At 39.5% G+C, this 21,324-nt stretch overlaps 1 long non-coding RNA gene across 3 annotated transcripts in view; it reads left to right on the forward strand.

Moving 5' to 3' along the window:
• LOC136882079 (uncharacterized) overlaps window positions 1-21,324 on the forward strand; it is a 40,853-nt gene that overhangs the window by 16,328 nt on the left and 3,201 nt on the right. For all 3 annotated transcript variants that reach the window (XR_010861083.2, XR_011018765.1, XR_010861084.2), the window contains exons 3-4: window positions 906-994; window positions 16,278-16,363. This is a non-coding gene — a long non-coding RNA (uncharacterized lncRNA). The remainder of the gene's footprint in view (window positions 1-905; window positions 995-16,277; window positions 16,364-21,324) is intronic.

Genomic DNA, 21,324 nt, shown 5'->3' on the forward strand with positions numbered 1-21,324 from the left:
TTTTTTGCTTTCCTGGATGATCTGTGTCCTAGGCTTGAATTCTCTTTGGAGTTCTTTGGAGTGATTCTCTGTTGCATGGTTCACTAACTCAGAACACAGTTTCTTAATGCGTTCATTTTTGTCTTTCCTGCAAGCATATTTGATGTCATTGTTCACCTTTTCAGCAGCTATCCCTGGCGTTCTGGGTTTGTTGGATGGAGACCACGTACTGTGCTGGTCTCTCAGTGAAGGCAGTTTAACGTCATACCTGGGAGATGTAGAGGGATATTAATTATTTACTTTGATTGTTTGTTTCTGTCTTTGGGAAGAAATATATTAGAGCCTGTATTCAGCAATCACGTTTTCATAGTATTAAAAAATGCTTGTTACTTATGTTTTCAGCATTTGTTGAATTATTTTATTTCTTTTAAGGTAAATCATTTATTAATCTTATATATATATATCCAGTCCCTTTGAGATGAATTCTCTGTCTAGAGAATACTTTCAAAATATCACATTGAAATCATCTTCAGCATATCTTATCATTCCAGATTGTTTGAAATTAGTGAATTTTCCATGTATTGGTAAAACTTGTAGAATGGGAAGTTAAAATCAATTTATATTCAGTGTACCTCCATAGTTACACAAAGAAACATACATGGACTACTATGTAAAGACAGAGAAGTCAAGTAGTTTTTAATGGAAGTCTTCAATGAAGTCAAGCCTTCTCCTACATACAAAATGCTGGGATTGTGCTTCATTTTCTGTTCTGCAGTCACAGTCAGAATAAATTATGTAGTAATCTCATCAGAGGTTGTGAAACATTTCTAACAGATTTCACATATACAGTATATTGTGTAAGGCCCTTGTGTCAGTAGTCCTTAAGTTAAATAACTAATTTTTATTCTTTTCATACTTTTTGCCAGATCTGAAGGTTGTGACATACTTGCCTGGATGTCAGCAGAAAGGATGCTGAATCATTCATTTCTCACATTGCTGGAGGGAGTGAAGCTTGGTGAGTTGGCCTGTCATTATAGAAATCTTTATTTATATTCATCCCTGGAGCAATTGTATAAAAAAATTTCCTACTTTGTGTAGAAATTATATTTTATCTAGCTCTTCAGCTGAATGGTCAAGATCGAGGCCTTTGGCTCAGAGGGTCCTGGATTCGATGCCGGCCAGGACAGGGATTTTAACCGTGTCTAGTTCATTTCCCTGACACAGACTGGATGTTAGTGTTAGTCCCAATACACTGCTCTTGATATACAACCTGTGTCTGAAAAGTTCGGTGAATGGTCTCTTGAAATAAAGACAATGTAAGTTACACACAAAACTCTTTTACTGGCCTTTAAAGTAATCTCCTTTAGCTACAACACACTTTTGATATCAACTGTAAAGCTGCTGGAAGCTGGCAGTAAATGCTTCTTTTGGAATCTTCCGGAGAACCCTTGTCACGCGTTGTTGGATACCTGCTGCACTGTAGAACCAGTGGCCTTTCAGGGCTAATTTTAGATGAAGGAACAAAAAAAAAAAAAATATGCCGGCGCCAAATCCGGAGAATACGGAGGTTGTTGAAGAACAGTCTCCTGGCATTCAGCGAGATACTGGGTCACGCGGATCGCGGTGTGCGGACCGGCATTGTCGTGGAGGAGCTTCCACTGTCCACTCCGGAACAGTTCGGCCGAACTCGTCTGATGCATTGCAGTAGCCATTTCAAAACTCTCTCATAGAATTCCGCGTTGACAGGTGTACCCTGGGGTACAAATTCATGATGAATGACTTTGTGCGCCGACTTTTCTTGGGAGACGGAGAAGACACTGAACACCATGCCATTGACTGTGTCTTGGTCTCCGGATCATACTGGTAGCACCACGACTCGTTTCCTGTAATGATGGTTTCCAACACCTCCGGATTTTGGTCACAAACGTCAATGAAATCTCCCGACATTTCCATCCGAGTTTGCTTCTGCTCGTCTGTCAGGTTGTGCGGTGCAAACTGGGCACAAATCTTCCGCTTTTTCAAATGTTTGTGAATAATGGTCCTTACACTGTCCTTGCCTACACCCACTTCATCTGCTATCATTCGTAAGGGCAGTCGCCGATCATTCGCAAGCATCTGTCGCATTCGTTCGATGTTGTCTGGAGATGTGCTTGTGGTGGTTGGTCGACCCGAATGCACCTCATCCTCAACACCTTCCTTTCCATCTCGAAAGCGTTTAAACCAGTCAAAAACGCACTTTTTACTCACTGCTTGAGCGTGGTAAACTTGCACTAACATTGCGTGTGTTTCCGTTTCCATTTTGCCTAGTTGGAAGCAAAACTTCATGTTAACGCGTTGCTCCGTTTTGCACTCCATTGTGCAATGACACGAGTCCTCACACTGACTCTGTGCGATGTGTTGCAGCATTCAACTTCATTGAACTGTGTTGAGTTGACCGATAGGGGGCACTTGGTGTCATGTCTCGCAATGCGTATGTGCGAGCGCGTCGTCTGAACTAGCATGGTGTACAAACTAGGCAACCATTCACTGAACTTTTTAGACACAAGTTGTACAAACAATCCACCACAAAGACGCACAATACCGAATACTTCCCTCCACAGAGGGTTGGCATCAGAAATGGAAACCGGCTGTAAAACAGACCCAAGTCCACGCATGTGACATAGTTTGCATCGGATACCCCACCAGGGGGTCCTGTACTGCATTATTAAGCTTATTATCTTTCCATCATATTTATTTTTAATTTCTACTAAAACAGCTTCATGATCACTAGTACCACCTATTACTTCAGTTTCTCTATAGAGTCCCCTTTTCTTGTACATTACATCTTTAGCCTTCATTGGTACATGTTTATTCCATATTAATCTCCTTACCTTGCGGTAAAAGGCACTCTCTAGTTTTATCCTTCTACTAATTTCCATATCCAGTCTTCCATATTCTGTCACTTAACTTCCATGGTGGGATTGTACTTCATTTTCTATTTCAAGTTCCTTGTCTCCAATTTTGTTAGCTCCTTTTCCTTCTTTACTTCCTCTGCTCATTGTCATTGTCTTGTTCTTCTCCACGTTGATCCTCAATCCCTATTGTTCAATCCTTTTGTTCAGTACATTCAGCTGTTCCCCCTCCTCATCTCCCTAGATCACAACATCATCTGCAGACATCATTACAGTCATTCTTTCCCCTCCATGATCTTCCTTTACTGCCTTTACGATGTCATCCATCACTACTATGAAGAGCAAAGGTGACAACACACTGCCTTGTTTTAGCTCATTGTCAAATTTAAAAAAAATTTTTTTTGCTAGTTGCTTTCCGTCGCACCGACACAGATAGCTCTTATGGCGACGATGAGACAGGGAAGGGCTAGGAGTGGGAAGGAAGCGCCCGTGACCTTAATTAAGGTACAGCCCCAGCATTTGCCTGGTGCGAAAATGGAAAACCAGGGAAAACCATCTTCAGTCCTGCCGACAGTGGGGTTCGAACCTACTATCTCCCGAATACTGGATACTGGCCACACTTAAGCGACTGCAGCTATCCAAACCATTCTGTTCTACCCACTGTTGTCTTCATGTAGCTGTAAGAGGTATCATATATTCGTTTTATCATTGTAATTAGTTCCATTTACAATGTGCTTTATGTTGCACCGACACGGATAGGCCTTATGGCGACGATTATTAATTTCTTGTCAATGTCCTTCCCAAACTTTTGATCTGGGGATGCTGTCATATGCCCTTCTAAGTCTATAAAAGTAAGGATGTGTCTTGCCCAAAGGCAGGTCCGAACCTCCGCAGAGGTGTGCCTGAGCCGGAGTTTACGTGCAGTAGTGTGGCCATTTCCTTTCCGCTCCTCCATTCCCTTACCTCCCACCTACAGCGCGTGGTAACCCATCCACATCTTGACCACGCCTAATGTTGCTTAACTTCGGAGATGTCAGGGATCCGGTGTGTCAACACGGCTATGGCCGTTGGGTAAGTCTATGAAAGCCATTACTATATCCTTCCCATATTCCCAGCCCTTTTCCACGATCTATCTCAGAATGAAAATGGGTTGTTCTACCGTTGACCTGCACTTCTGAATTAAAATTATTCCTCTTCCCACCTTTTCTCTAATTCTCCTTTCCAGTATTATTTCCATTATCTTAGCATCATGGGGGAGGATGGTGATCATCAGTAATTACTGCACATCATCTTGTTTTCTTTCTTGAATATTGGTATTATAAGCCCCCTTTTCCCAATCCTCAGGCACTTTTCTCTTTCTCTATCTAAGTCCACTGGAGTCTCGCTGATCCTGCAGTCTTGATCATTTCTACGGCTACTTCATCTATTCCCACAGCTTTTCCTATCTTCGTCTTTTTAACTGCTCATTCCACCTCTGTCATTGTAATGTCCAATTCCTTCTCTATTATTTTATTCCTGCTGCCTGGATACCTTCTTCGCATGTCTGATTTCTCGCGTTCAGCAGTTCAATGAAATATTCTTTCCGTCTGTTCATTATCTCTTCTAGTTTTGTCAGAATTACTCCTTTGTTCTTCACAAATCCTGTGTTCGCCGTTTCATTCCTACAGTTTCTTATGTCATCATCATCATCATCATCATCATCCTTTCCCCTTATCCAGCTTTTACCAGGTCGGGGCATTTATGGCACTTCTCCACCTTCCTCTCTCCTTCTATCATACCTCCTCCTTCATTTTGTCCTAGTCCAAGTTTCTTCTTCTTGCACTCTCTTTATTGAATTGATCCACGTTGTTCTAGGTCTCCCTGTCACTCTCTTTCCCTCAAACTTCATCTCCATTATCTGTTTTGGTATTCTTTCCTTCTCCACCCTCTTTACATGTCCAAATCATCTTAGTTTACTCCACAATAAACTCTTTCATTTAGGTTTTCATTCTGACCTCCTTTCTCACATCTTTCTCTCCCAGTCTGTTTTTCTTTGTCTTTCCTATCATACTTCTTAGGTATTTCATTTCCCTGGCTTGAATTCTACTCTCCTTCCTACCTGTCATTGTCCAGGTCTCAGACACATAGGTCAATTTGGGCGTATAATACATTTTATACGGTGAGTTTCTCTTATCGCTTGATCGGCATGTGCGCCCAGCTTATCTGCCTCATGTTGACTAACCTTCTACTTCTAGATTTTACGATTTAAAATCGCGCAGTGCCTATCCCCATTATCTTATATTGCTTGTTCAACTGTTTTTGTGACTCATTCTTTAATTTCTTATTTACCTATGCATTGTTTTTGCATTTTATTCGGCTGATGATGACCCAGATTGGGGTCGAAACCGGTACCGCTTCCGCTTATAATTAAATAGGAATGTTACACCACATTTCTTATTTACTTGTATTGAATAGGTTGAAGTACGTTATTTGTCATTTCAATTTAATAGTGTCTGGATTGGCAAGAAATTGCATGTGAGCACTGATTCCCTGTGACATCACAAACCTGCAGGGCACTCTACAGCAACCGAGTGCTAAGCACCGGTGTTACATGATTATGAACGAGCAGAAGAACACTACTCTGTTATGTCTTGTTTGTGATAATAACACTGAAATAGTACAGTTTTGCAGATAATGTTTACCTGTCTGATATTATTGTTAATGCCCTGTGCGGAATGTATTCAAATGTTATCATATTAATTTTTTACGTATTCCCCGCCTGGCTGACGAAAATTTCTTGGGAGAACACTGCTTTGTAATGATTTTACTGCATCCTGTCCTCCAGTGTAAAACAGCCTATATCCTTCCTTCAGTTTTCTTTCCCCTCTTCCTCTCCATTGTTGGTTACAAGGATAATGTCCAGATAGAGGAGGTGACTAATACTAAAGAAGTATTAGAATTTACCTATGACAAGTGACATTTACAGTAAGATATAAAAGTTGAAAACTAGAAAAGCAGCTGGTATTGATAAGGTTTCTGGGGACATACTAAAGACAATGGGTTGGGTTATAATACCATATCTGAAGTACTTATTTGATCATTGTTTGCATGAAGGAGCTATACCAAATGAATGGAGAGTTGCTATAGTAGCCCCTGTGTATAAAGTAAAGGGTGATAGACATAAAGCTGAAAATTACAGGCCAGTCACTTTTGACATGCATTGCATGTAAGCTTTGGGAAAGCATTCTTTCTAATTATATACGACATGTTTGCAAAATTAATAACTGGTTTGATAGAAGGCAGTTTGGGTTTAGGAAAGGTTATTCCACTGAAGCTCAACTTGTAGGATTCCAGCAAGATATTGCAGATATCCTGGATTCAGCAGGTAAATTGGACTGTATCGCGATTAACCTATCTCAGGCATTTGATAGGGTAGATCATGGGAGACTACCGGCAAAAATGAGTGCAATTGGACTTGACAAAAGAGTGACTGAATGGGTGGCTATGTTTCTAGAAAATAGAACTGAGGGAATTAGAGTAGGCGAAGCTTTATCTGTCCCTATAATAATCAAGAGGAGAATTCCTCAAGGCAGTATTATTAGACCTTTATGCTTTCTTATATATATATCAATGATATGTGTACAGAAGTGGAATCAGAGGTAAGGCTTTTTGCAGGTGATGTTATTCTGTACAGAGTAATAAATAAGTTACAAGATTGTGAGCAACTGCAAAACGACCTCGATAATGTTGTGAGATGGACAGTAGGCAATGGTATGATGATAAACGGGGTTAAAAGTCAGGTTGTGAGTTTCACAAATAGGAAAAGTCCTCTCAGTTTTAATTACTGTGTTGATGGGGTGAAAGTTCCCTTTGATCATCATTGTAAAAACTTAGGTGTTAATACAAGGAAAGATCTTCATTGGGGAAATCACATAAATATGATTGTAAATAAAGGGTACAGAACTCTGCAGATGGTTATGAGAGTATTTAGGGTTTGTAGTAAGGATGTAAGGGAGAGGGCATATAAGTCTCTGGTAAGACTCCAACTAGAGTATGGTTCCAGTGTATGGGACCCTCACCAGGATTACTTGATTCAAGAACAGGAAAAAATCCGAAGAAAAGCAGCTCGATTTGTTCTGGGTGATTTCTGACAAAAGAGTAGCATTACGAAAATGTTGCAAAGTTTGGGCTGGGAAGACTTGGGAGAAAGGAGATGAGCTGCTTGACTAAGTGGTATGTTCTGAGCTGTCAGTGGAGAGATGGTGTGGAATGATATTAGTAGATGAATAAGTCTGAGTGGTGTCTTTAAAAGTAGGAGAGATCACAATATGAAGATAATGTGGAAAAGACTTGCTAAGTGTTATATTTGGAGCATAGCGCTGTATGGCGCAGAGATGTGGACATTGCGAAAGGAAGATGAGAGAAGATTGGAGGCACTAGAGATGTGGGTATGGAGGAGAATAGAATAAGTGAAAAGGAAGACCATGTAAGGAATGAGGAGGTATTACGAAGAGTTGGAAAAGAAAGAAGTATGTTGCAGATCATTAGAAGGAGAAAAATGAACTGGATCGGACATCGTTTGAGGAGGGACTGTTTATGAAAGAAGGAATAGAAGGAATGGTGAAGGGCAAATGAGGAAGAGGAAGGAAAAAATATCAAATGTTGGACAATCACAAAGGAAATAAATATCCGGACATGAAAAACTTACTAAATTTTTTCACTATTGAGATTCTTCCACCGTTTTGATACTTTATTTTGCCTTTTGGCAAATTTTTATTTATATGTCAACAGTACATGTTTCGTTCCTTATTTAGGAACATCCTCAGCTGTTATAGTGGCTTAGGTGAATGGTTGAGATTTTAAACACATAGATTTACAAATACATTGATTCACTTAAAAACTAAATACGAATTAATATAGATGATATTAAAAACAATGTGAGGTTAGTGTGTTACTGGTATGAGAACAGATGATTACATGGTTGATTGACTTAAAACTATGTCTATTCATTAGAATAGTTGTTCAAAAAATTTTTCACTTTGTTACATTAAAAGTCTGTATGCAATTCAAATTTTTAAAAAATGTTTAACTTCAAGTTTTTCTTCCTTTCCTTCCAGGTAAGTTGTTGTATGTTGTGTGCTTTCAACAATTCGAACAATGTTATGAAGTTGAACATTTTAAAAAAATTTTAATTGCATACAGATTTTTAATGTAACTGTACCGGGTGGTACACCTCCACGTCGCTAATTCAAACCTTGCGCCAGTTGAAACTCCCCTACTGGAGGAAGTCTGAACTTTATCTAATGTGTTAATTTTCAAGTTTCTCAGAAGATGTCACTACTTGGAAATTTTGAAGTTTCTGAACTGGGTCGTTTTCGATGTATTTTTGTTTTACCTGTAGTAAGAAGTGTGAACTTTCTCTTCTAGAGGACACTACCGGAGAACTACTATGGTGCACCCTAGTGTGAAGTGAAAGAACTGTTTTTTGGAGAAATTTTTATTTCAAAAGTTTGTTGCTTGTTAAATTTCTTTCTGTTATTGTTTAAGTTGGCTGTATAACACTTTTCTTCCCCTTGTTTTGAATCTAGCCAATCCCGAATTTCTTTAATTAATTTATGACCAATCAGGTGTATCTTCTCCAAAGGGGATATGTTGCTTTACCCTAGCCAATAAAGTCTTTGTGAGAGGGTGTTCTCATTCCTGAAACGCCTCGAACTTTCCGCGAGAGTATATAAACTGCTGATTTTCGGGTCTCCGGGCGGCTTCAGTAACATCTTTCTGTGTGTAAAGTACGTAGCAGGGGGCGGGAAGCGCCTCTTTCTTCGGGCAGCAGTTCATCCACAAGGTAATGGCCTTTTAATAACTTCTTTTCTTGCTAGCTCAGCAGTTTAACTCTCGGGGCAGGTCCGAAGCCTTTTCCATGTAACTTTCCTTTAAAAATGTAAAGACACTCGGTGGCAATTCTTTCTGTTTTAACTACATATTGGGATAGAGAGTGCTTAACCCTCTCGAGCTCCCACTCATATTGCATTGAGGTGAACTTATTTTCACAACATTTCTTCCTTAACGTAATGTAAATTGTTCCTTCTATAAGTCACCTCTTTAGTATGGGATTAGCCCTTGCATTAGCGGCCTAGAGCCAGATTAGGTGTTAAACAAAATGTATTAGGAGTGCAAGACCGCCTCCTCTCAAATTGGTATTTTAGAGGCCAGTTAATTAACCTGTTTCTTTACTTAATAGGCCTCAGTAGGTTGGGTATTTTTACCCCTGTGTATAGGTCCTTGGAGGACAGCTTGAACGTGGAGTTTGGTGTGGCCTTTGATAGGCTTAAATTTTGAGAGCACGTTGCTCTTTCTTGAAAATTGTGTTTTCTGCGCGCCTCGAGGAGGCTTTACTGTGTAATTGGGAGCAAGTGCTCCTGGGCATGATTGGGGTCTTCTGCCCCTTTGTTGACTTGTGTATATCATAAGGTTGGGCTTATAGCTCAAGAATTGGGTGTCTGGCTCTCGGAGCCCAAATCCTGTAATCACTGTTATTGTACCTTTTCGAATTGTGTTTCGGCTACTGTGTACCTGTTCAATTTGTTATTTCTTATTCTTGATTTTGAAAAGAAAATATAACCTTGTTAAATTTTACCTTAGGGGCCGATGACCTTCGATGTTAGGCCCCTTTAAACAACAAGCATCATCATCATCAAATTTTACCTTAACTTTAATTTCGTTGTTTGAGACCCGTTCACCCCCGCACCTTCTTTCACCTCTGCTGTTCCACAGATACCTCGGAACAGTAACAAAGTGAAAATTTTTTTGAACAACTATTCTAATGAATAGACATAGTTTTAAGTCAATCAACCATGTAATCATCTGCTCTCATACCAGTAACACACTAACCTCACATTGTTTTTAATATCATCTATCTTAATTCGTATTTAGTTTTTAAGTGAATCAATGTATTTGTAAATCTATGTGTTTAAAATCTCAACCATTCACCTAAGCCACTATAACAGCCGAGGATGTTCCTAAATAAGGAACGAAACATGTACTGTTGACATATAAATAAAAATTTTCCAAAAGGCAAAATAAAGTATCAAAACGGTGGAAGAATCTCAATAGTGTAAAATTTAGTGATTAGATTTTGATACGGAAAATGAAGCTGATTACTTGCATGAAAAACTTGGCGCAGGACAGGCTACAGTGGAAGAGGTTCATCCCATGACAAGACCTGCCATAAGGCAGAACACGTAGATGATGAATCATTTCAGGATCAGATAATACTTCAGCTACTCTAATTCTCTGAGTTCAATTTTCTAGATATTTAGCCACTCACTCAACCACTCTTTTGTCTAGTCTCTAGTCCAGTAGCCCTCATTTTCATCAGTAATTCCCACTTATTTATTTATATATTTATTTATCGTGTGGCTTTTAGTGCCGGGAGTGTCCGAGGACATGTTTGGCTCACCTGATGCAGGTCTGTCTATTTGACGCTCATAGGCGACCTGCACATCTGGATATGGAATAATGATGATGCTAATGAGGTAGGGAGAGAGTGAAACTAGGTGTTGGCACGTAGCCTGCTCCTGTCGAATAACACCAAGGGGTCTGCTCAAGGCTTTATCTCTCCATCCGACGGATGAATTACTGTCAACAGCGTCATATGCCCTCGCTCCATATGAACATTGCAGAGAGGTTTGGCACGCAATTTAGTAATTACAAATTGTATACCACCACCTCTCCTACCCTGCCAGCCAACATTCTGATGGTGAAATTTTTTTTGACCGACGGGACTAAAACCAGCTGACCACAATGTCAGACCGTTTAGACTTCTACTCCTTATCTATTATGGCCACCAGGTGGGCTAAGTAATCTCCCGTGATGTACCCTATCAAAAGCCTTGGACAGGTCAATAGCGCTACAGTCCATTTGACCTCCAGAATCTAAAATATTTGCTAAGTACTGTATGTATGTATGTTTGTTTGTTTGTTTGTTCAGTCCTGAGCCTGAAGGCTGGTTGGATCCTCAACAGCTCCACCATTAACTGTCATAGATGGCCTAAGCATCACTGAAGAGGGGGATGAGGGAAATTAGAAGTGAGGTAGCCTCCCATTGCTTTCCTCGTTGAGTTAGAAGTTCTTGCATATCAGTCTGCCAAATGCATGCATCAACTAACCCTATGAGCAACATTTTCATACCATTCATAGCAGGGATGGGCTGCGTAAGGAATGGCATTACTAACATTGTTCATACCCCAGTCGCTTTCAGTGTTAAAGCCAAAGGTAAGACTGAGACAGATCAGTGAAAGTAACAAAATTGCTCTATCCCATACCAGAAGACATAGTGCATTGTAAACACTAGGCCTCACCAGCAAAGGCATGTATCTGCTATATCTTGCTGGAATCCTACAATTTGAGCTTCATGGGAATAACCTTTCCTAAACCTGAACTGCCTTCTATCAAGCCAGTTAGTAATTTTACAAATATGTCTCTTCTTCTTCTTTTATGACCACATAGGATCACTTTAGTCAGTCCGTTGTTCAGGTCTCTTTGAAGGGATTGTTTGGGCTTTGCGGTCCTCCCAGTACTTCTTCAGACGCTCCGATCTTTTTGCCCTTTCCTCAGTTGAAAATATGCGTGTTGTTGGTTTGTTTTGTGTAAGGGTAAAGCTCAGGTTTGTATTCTTGAGTTTTGTATTCAATTTTATCTTATTTGTGGTGTCTTCTGTTGTAAGGCCTATTTCCTTCAGATCCTCTCTTACTTCTCTGATCCATTTTCATCCTGTTGTGGTATTTTTTGAGACGAGATTGTGTTGTACTAGTTGTTTCAGAAGTCTCGAATCCTGCATCCTTATGATATGTCCAAAGAATCCTAGTCTCCTCTTACGCATAGTATCTGTAATGGGTTCTAGTTCTTTGTACACGACTTTGTTACGTATTAACCGCCACTGTCTATCTTTCTGGTATTTTTTGTTGATGCAGGTTCTTCCAGTCCTCCTTTCAATTTTCTGAAGTCTGTCAGTCTTTGATTGTTTATTCAGGTGAAAAAGTGTTTCTGGTGCATATGTAGCTTCTGGTTTTATAAATGTGTTGTAGTGTTTTATTTTTGCACTTATTGATAGACATTTTGTTTCTGTAGATATCCCCTGTTAATTTTTGTGCTTTAGCTAATCTATTTGTTCTTGTTTGGATTGAGATTTTTTCATTTAGGTTATGTGTTATTATTTCTCCAAGATATTTAAATTGAGTTACTATTTTGATTTTATTACCATTTATGGTAACTTTTTTTAATTGTGTTGGTTTTTGGGGCATAATTTCTGTTTTTTCAAATGATATTTTGAGGCCAATTTTATTTGCAATGTTTTGAAGTTCTGATATTTGGGTTTTTGTTTCTGTTATGTCCACTGCTAGTAATGTTAAATCATCAGCGAAACCCAGCAATTTGTGTTGATTTTTCGGCCAATCTTTATTTTGGGGGGACATTTCCTAAACCATTCCCTCATCACCATTTCTAGAGGACAATTAAATAATAGTGGTGAGAGCCCATCTCCCTGCCGTAGTCCAGTTTTAATCACAAATGTCTCTGATGTTTCACCCCTAAAATCCACTTTTGATTTGGTATTAGTGAGAGTCAATTTTATCATGTTTATTAATTTGGGGTGTAGTCCAATGTGTCTTAAAATTTTGAACAGAGATTCTCTATGGATGCAGTCATAAGCTTTCTTGAAATCTACGAATGTTATCAGCATATCTCTATTTCTTCTCCTGTTATAGTCCATTTATCAACTTAAGACTCATGATCTGATCAGGACAGCTTCTCCAGGGTCTGAAACGTCCTTGATATTCTCCTAGTTCTTTCCCAAGTTGTAAACTTATCCTATTAAGGATGATTATTGAAAATATTTTGTATGTTATGTCTAATATAATCAGAAAGAATGCTTTCCCAGAGTGTACAAAGAATACATGTCAAGCTGACTGGTCTATAATTATCTGCTTTATGTTTGTCACCCTTTCCTTTGTACACTGGGGCTACTATTGCAACTCTCCATTCATTTAGTATTACTCCTTTATGTAAAAAAAAAAAAAAAAGAAATGGCGTATGGCTTTTAGTGCCGAGAGTGTTTGAGGACATGTTCGGCTCGCCAGGTGCAGGTCTTTTTGATTTGACTCTCATGGGTGACCTGAGCATCGTGATGAGGATGAAATGATGCTGAAGATGACACATACACCCAGCCCCCGTGTCAGAGAAATTAAACAATGATGGTTAAATTTCCCTATCCTGCCAGGAATCGAACCCGGGACCCCTGTGACCAAAGGCCAGCACACTAACCATTTATCCATGGAGCCGGACTATGTAAACAGTAATCAAATAAGGATGTATCTAAATGATACTGACGAAAAAGTCAGGGATGATCTTCGTGCTATATAAAGAACGTTGGCACAGTCAGATTGGCGGAGAGAAAACAAGGATAGTTTGTTACTTGCCGTATTTGCTCTGCCAGAGTGCAAATTGCTGCCCGCTGCTGATCTTCAGAGGAGGGAAGGGAAGGCAGGGAAACTTGGATGTATGACAGAATAATAATGTTATTGGCTTTACATACCACTAAGGTTTTTTAATGTTTTTTTTATTTTACGGTTTTAGGGGAGTCATGCAGGAGTTCTTTTCCCAGCCCCGCATATTATAAGTCTCATTCCATATTGATGGCTATCACTTTACAAAAGAAAAATCTTTGTGTTATCACTATACACAAGAAACTCGTTTATCCGGATTAAGTGGGGCCGGAACTGATCCAGATTATTGAGAATCCGGATAATCCGGAAAAACTAAAAAATAAATACAGTAGATGTTATATAATCTGTTAACATAAGTTGTACGGTAATACCTTTTTTCAATTGTACAAAAAAATATAAGAACACTTTTCTTACATTTACGACTCTGTTTTGTGCACTAAAATAATGTGCGAGTTTTTTCTGTTTTACATTTGTATAGCGTTTGCCCGCAACACGATCACAAAGAAATTTTACTAACTGCACTTCTGCCGGTGTGGTTTCAGTCTAGGATTCTAAATAGGCTATCCGTTTGTCCAGCTGCATTGTTGCCTCTCTATGAGTCATTGTTTCTTCTGATGGAGCACCTGTTTCATTTTCGAATTTACCATCATTGAATTACTAGTACGTTGCATTCAGAAGAGTGTGGGTTCGAATCACACCCTGGCCGTCCTAGGAATGGTTTTCCACGGTTTCCCATGTTCAATTCCAGGTGAATGCCGGGACGGCACCTTTGATAGACCGTGGCTGAATTACTTCCAATTCCTGTCCTTAACTATCCTTGGCGGAAAAGACATTCAATAAGAGTCGACCCCGCAAAAGAAATACTGTACAAGTAAATAATACATTTTTATTATTTTCCATCCGGATTAATGAGGGCCGGATAAACGAGGTTCTTGTGTAGCTCTTACTCGGAGGCCCCGGGTTTGATTCCCGGCCAGGTCAGGGATTTTTACCTGGATCCGAGGGCTGGTTCGAGGTCCACTCAGCCTACGTGATTAGAATTGAGGAGCCATCTGGTGGTGAGATGGCAGCCCTGGTCTAGAAAACCAAGAATAACGGTCAAGAGGATTTGTCATGCTGACCACACAACACCTCATAATCTGCAGGCCTTTGGACTGAACAGCGGTCGCTTGATAGGCCAAGGCCTTTCGGGGCTGTTGCGCTATGGGGTTTTGGTTTAGTTTCAGGAGTTCTTTTATTTTGCATGTTATAAGTCTTATTCCGTATTGACGGCTATCTTTCTTCTATCCTCCTTTTCAATACAGAAGTGTCCATCTGTGTTAGATGGGACAATGTCTAAGTAGACATGTTTCTTCTTAACTAAGAGCCATCTTCAGTAGAAAGCTAAAATGTTACATATATACACTAACAAGTAAAACACTCAGAATTTTGTAGAATTACATACTTATTTAAGAAATATGTATTTATAATGTATCCTTGTTTTGCCATACGAAATAAATAAATAAAAAGAACAGTGATCATGATTGACACTTACAAGACATGTGTTGATGTTGAGGTTAAAGTACAAACATTTTTTAGTCCTTTTTAAAATGGAAAATGTATCTTCTAGGGTGCCGATATTCTGTTGCTGAAGCACCTGGAATCAATTGGTTGTGCGATATCTGCGGACCGGGCGAGTTGGCCGTACGGTCAGGGGCATGCGGCTGTGAGCTTGCATCCGGGAGATAGTGGCTTTGAATCCCACTGTTGGCAACCCTGAAGATGGTTTTCTGTGGTTTCCCATTTTCACACCAGGCAAATGCTGGGGCTGTACCTTAATTAAGGCCACGGTCGTTTCCTTCCAACCCCTAGGCCTTTCCTATCCCATCGTCGCCATAAGACCTATCTGTGTCGGTGCGACGTAAAGCAACTAGTAGCGATATCTGAGGGTTTCACAATCGTGTTGCTCAAAGTAGTGAAAGTTCAATTAGGGGATTGTGAGTACATCTAATTTGTTAGGTGGCTGTCCTCTCAAATGGCACGACCTTGTCAGTCTCATGTTCCTCCCGCAGGAGTTCTTTCACGTGCCAGTAAATATACCAACACAAGGAGCACCTTCAAATACTACCGGACTGAGCCAGGATTGAACCTGCCAAGTTGGGATCTGAAGGCCAGCTCCCCAACCACCTGAGCCACTCAGCCTGGTGGTGGTGGGAGTGGTGATGATTTTTTTTTTAAAGAGGAAGTACAACTCGTTTACCCAACCATCCTCTCTGAACAAATTAAGTGGAAAAGAAATTTAAAATAAAACAAAATTATTTATTCAACGAAGGTATGAAACAAAGTACAAAATAAAACAAAAAAGTAATGAATTAAGCCAAAAAATCTCTAATGAATCAAAAGGGAACGTGCGTTTTCTGAGTAACAGGACACTTGCAATTTACATACGGTTGATTAATCCACTATCGCACATAAAGCGGATGACGAGATCAACAGTAGTCGCGTCATCGGCTAATATGCGTTCATATGTTTACTGCAGACCGAGGCTCCGTCTTAGGCTAGAGAGATCGGCACACTCTGTGAGGTTGTGGGCCACGGTGAAGTCAGCGCTACAAGAACACACTTGTGGGGGGGGTCTTCCTTCTTTAGGAGATAAGAGTGCGTATATCAACCATAATCTATCCTCAGCCTACACAATACTATGGCCTCTCTCCGTGAAGGCAGAAAGAGGACTGCCACACGGTAATTGTCTTCTTAATGATAGACTGTGACAGAGAGATAATGATCATCAGCATCTTTACCAATGATAATCTGAATAAATTATGTAGTAATCCCTTTACAAGTTGTAAAACAATTCTAACAAATTTTACATATACTGTATATTGTATATGGCCGATGCCCGTTGTGTGTGTAGTCCCTGAATTAAACAACTTTAATTTTTTTTCCAGATATCAGAAGGACTTACTTGCCTGGATGTCCGCAGAAAGGACGCCAAAGGATTCATTTCTCACATGGCTGGACGGAGTGAAGTTTGGTGAGTTGACATATCCTTAATTATATTCATCCCTGGAGCAGTCCTATAAAACTTTTTCCTACCTTGTGTGGAAATGATATTTTATCCAGGTCCTTAGTTGAATGGTCTATGGTTCAGAGGTCCTGGGTTCAGTGCCAGCTAGGGCGGGGATTTTAACCGTGTCTAGTTAATTCAGGACTGGAAGTTTGTATCAGTCCCACTGGTAAACAGTCTACCAACCACTGCAGAAACATGCAGTACTGAGTATATCCCTCCACATAGGATTGGCATCAGGAAGGTTTTTTTCCTACTTGTTTAACGTCGCACTAACTCATCAAAGGTTTTCGCCGATGGAAGGATGGGAAAGAGCTAGGATTGGGGAGGTAGTGGGCATGGCCTTAATTAAGGTACAGCCCCAGCGTTTGCTTGGAACGAAAATGGGAAGTACGGAATGCCATCTTCAGGACTGCCGATGGTGAAATTCGAACCCATAATCTCCCCAATGCAGGCTCATAGTTACTTATATGTATATCATTCTAAAGAGAAACTCACCAAATTTATTGCACGTCATAGAGATTCAGTATAGGAACCGCGTGTGAATCAGATGTCCATACGGTAATCCAGCGCCTGATACACTCTATCCAATGTCTTTTTTTTTTTGGACCATGGCAGCCCCGTATTAAATTCTGTGCTTGAGTTCCTCCACATCAAAGGGACGAGGCAGTTTATACACTGGTCCTTTATGTATAGAGATCTGTAAATCATGGTGATTTTGTTATGGCTACGATCTTCTTCGTTTCACCTGGGGCTGGTCTCTACGCAACTCCAGTGAGACGGGTGTTTTATCGGCAAGAAACTCATGATACAATCTTTTCGTCTGGCATACTGTCTCTTTGACATTATCATTCCAATGTATCTCTATCGATCTGTGTTTTTCTTCCCTTTCCTGGTAGCTGTTTTCTCTATGAATGTCTGGAGTTGCTATACTGGCAAGACAGTGGAGCTTTTCCGAAAGTGTGGGATGTAGACAGCCAGTGATAATTCTGAGTGTCTTGCTGAGCGCCACATCCACAGTTTTCGCATTGCAAGATATATACTACACTGGGCATGTGTCAGGTGTAAAATTGCACAGCAGATTTCTTCACTGTATGTGAATGTGTACTCCAAGTTGTTCCTGTCAACTTCAGCGCAGTATTATTTGTAGTCTTAGTCACTTTCTGCTTCATGTTTGAAAACAGGCATCTTTTTAAAGATGTTCCCCTTTGGTAGTAAGAAAATCAGCCATCTAAGAACAGTCCTAGTCCATTGCCCAGCGGATGCTCACATACAGCTCTATCACGCTGAAATGAATCCTATGTGGATGCTTCTCTTGTCCCCCATTTTCATAATAGTTGACAGTGTAAAAGATGGGGGGCAAAGAAACAAGCAGTACATTGCTGACATGAATCCAAGGAGATTCACGTATAGAGAGCGTTCGCAAGATGGCCATGTTGTTTCTGAGAAGTTCGAGTAGCATATAACAATTTGACTTGATTTAATCTTCTTCTACCACCGTTTTTCCCACATATGTGGAATTGCGGGTGTGAACTGTGTCGCACATCTGGATTTGGCCCTATTTTACAGATGGATGTCCTTCCTGTAGTCAACCCGATATGGGGGATGAAATAACTATTGTATATTTGACTTGATTTAATGAAAGCAGAAATTTATTTACAGTGTTGATTACCAGAATGTTGAAGTGTTTTGTTAGCAAGGGAAACATTTTTTGATTATCTCTTTATTGGAGAGGTTGTAATTGATTATAGGACTGTTTCAGTGCTATTGTATTTGATGCAGATTTTTATTATGCATTGTAATGTTTAAGATGCAGCCATGAAGTGCTTTTATAGGTTTAGTTCTTGGTATCATTCTGTCGTAAATAATATTGAGTGAATTGAATGCTCATCTAATATTTCAGCTTTACATTATGAATTCCAATAGTTTTGAAGTCAGTTATTTTCTGTCATGCCCATCTGCAGCATCTCATGTGTTTGAATCAGAATTGTAAACAGCATGCAAAGGATTGTCAGAAATTTCTCATGGAGTCCAAAACTGAAGTATCATAACCAAATTTTTCTAAAAATTTAATTTATAAGTATCAGTGCTTGTATTTATAGGTAGACAGAATTAAGCATCCCAGTTATATGAATATTGATAGAATAGTGTTGCTCAGGCAGCAGTGCACTGGCGTCGCACCACTGGGTTCCATGGTTCAAATCCCGGTCACTCCATGCAAGATTTTGTGCAGAGACAAGACATATTTTTCTCAGGGTACTCCAGTTTTCCCTGTTATCTTTCATTCCAGCAACACTCTCCAATATCATTTCATTTCATCTGTCAGTCGTTAATCATTGCCCCAGAGAAGTGTGACAGGCTTCGGCAGCCAGCACAGCTAGATGCGGGTTTCATTCATTCCATTCCTGACCCATTTGAAACCAGAAGTGGGCTGTATTTTCATTATTGATAGAATTATAATTGTATCAGTTTAAACTTTTTTTCTGCTCAGAGCTCTAAAAATAGTTACAGGTTGCCTTTGAAGCTCGGAAGAGGAGGACAATATATTTATTTACAACTCTAGGTGTTTTTATAGCTTTTGTTACACATAGTTTAGATGTAGAAGAATGAACATAAGGAATACTCTGGAGTTAAGTGCTTGTTGGCTGTTAGCACGAAAATTTAAAAATAAAATAAAAATAACTTTTTAATTTCATTTGCATCAAGTCTTTCGTAAATTTTCTTGAGTGATTGATTCATTCATTATAATGACAAGCTTATGATTGCACATCATGGTCTGTACTGTAGTGAAAGGAATTGAAGGGAATTGTAATTCTATGTGATAGTCACGGACAACCTTCTTGAACTACACCTGATGGAGATATGATTTTAGAATAATGTCTGCAGACCAACTTGGTATTAAAAGTTTTCTTAATGTCTTTGTTGAGGTTGGAAATGTATCTGTCATTTTCACAATCACATTTTTTATATTATTCAAATGTATAGATTTAAGTACTGATGATTATTAACAGATTGACTAGATCAGAAAGTGGGATAGGCATTTTAAGTTTCAAACACACTGTGTATAATATTCTGGGATTAGTATGTAATTGTCTGCTATCTCTTCATTCAGCAATGCTCTGTAAATGATTACATGCTGTGCGATACTCGTATTCCCTGCTAGTTCAGAAACTTTCAATTTATCACTGCAAATTGTCCACAAATTTTGTCTTTACAGCCAGGCCATCAGTAGATGATTACACCTGATTTCTTCCCAACTGAATCCAATTGTATCAGTTTAGGCCTCTCAGCAAATGATTCACTGAAAATAATGGTGAATTGTTATAGCTTTAATGTCTCTGTACCAAGAAGTTAATGTACCTTTGACTTTCTCTTCAGCATGATGTCACCTATGACGATGCCATAATCCATAAGAACAGTCAATATTTTTATCTTTGGTCCTATCAGGTCATCTTCTAGATCTAATATACTTAAACCTTACTTTTTCTTTGTACATACATACCCCACATCGTTCCGTCTTAAGTGATAGGTAGGCGAATGAGGCTTCTCCACCAGTTCCGACCTCTAAACCTCTCCCCGTCTTTAGTGCTTTCCAAAGTGTCTTCACTGTTTAGTGTCGGTTTTCACCACGTCCTTGTACCTGAGTCTCGATCGCCCTCTTACTCTTTTGTCTCCAAATTTTAGATCATTGGTAATCTGTTAGCAACCGTGTGTCGCATATGTCCATACCATCTCAACTGCTGCGATGTTATTCTGTCTGTCTTATAACTTGAGCCTGTTTTCGGATTTCCTCATTACCGACTCTATCCCTCCGTGCCTTACCGATCATGCTGTATACAAATGTCATTTCTGCTGCCTGGATTATGCTGATATCTTTACTTCTCATGGTCCATGTTTTGCAACCATATGTCAAGATTGGTATGCAGTAGGTTTCATATTACCGTATTTACGCGAATAATACCCGCATAATTAAAAAAAAAAAAGGCACAAAATTGGGGTGCAGGTTTTATTTGTGTCAATATTGGCATTTTTTCAACATCAACCTTCCTAAAGTTAGGGTGCAGGGACTATTCGCATAAATACGGTATTATGACTCTCTTACATTTGCTTGTTCCATGTTAGGTCTTTTAACTATTCTGTCGAAGTTACTACCCGTCTGAATTCTGTGAGTAATTTTGTGGTTGTCCATATCTATTAATGACCATAACCTCACTTTTCTCATGGCTGAAGGTGAGTCCATATCCTTTAGCAGCTTCTGTCCAGGGTTCATTTGTATTTGAAGGTCGTCTTTAGAGTCTTCCCACAAGTATATGTCATCAGCAAACAAGATAGTTTTGTTTTTATTTTTGTACCTCGAGTGGTTTGGTGTACTTTTCTTTGAATCCCATTCATCACAGTGATGAAAAGAAAAGGAGACAGAACACCACCCTGTCTGAACTCAGATTTTAGGTCAAAGGTTTCAGTCAGTCATTCCTACAGGTTTTTTGACTTTACTGTGGGTATCTTCATACAAATTCTTGATCCTGTGTATCATGTCATCCTGTATTCCAATTTTTTTTTTCAGTGTTTTCCACATCCTCTCTCTGTTCACCACATCAACTGCTTTTTTCAGAAAGGTTAACCAAAGTCTCTGTTATGTTCATAGTATTTTTCCATTAGTTGACGGAGGGTAAATAACAAATCAGTTGTTGATCTCCCCTTCCTGAACCACACTGTTCTTCGAAGAGGTACCGTACTCTTCCATGAGGGGTCTGATTTTATGCTCAATAATTTTCATAAAGTTTACCACCTTGAGATGTTAAATTGGTACCTCTATAGTTAAAACATTTCTATATATTTCCTTTCTTGAAAATTGGTATTGATTCCTATTTTCCAATCAGCTGGTATCTCCCCTTCTTTCCAGATCGTATGAAAGAGTCTGTAGATCT

Source organism: Anabrus simplex, chromosome 10, assembly GCF_040414725.1.
Source record: "Anabrus simplex isolate iqAnaSimp1 chromosome 10, ASM4041472v1, whole genome shotgun sequence".
Classification (NCBI taxonomy): Eukaryota; Metazoa; Arthropoda; class Insecta; order Orthoptera; family Tettigoniidae; genus Anabrus; species Anabrus simplex.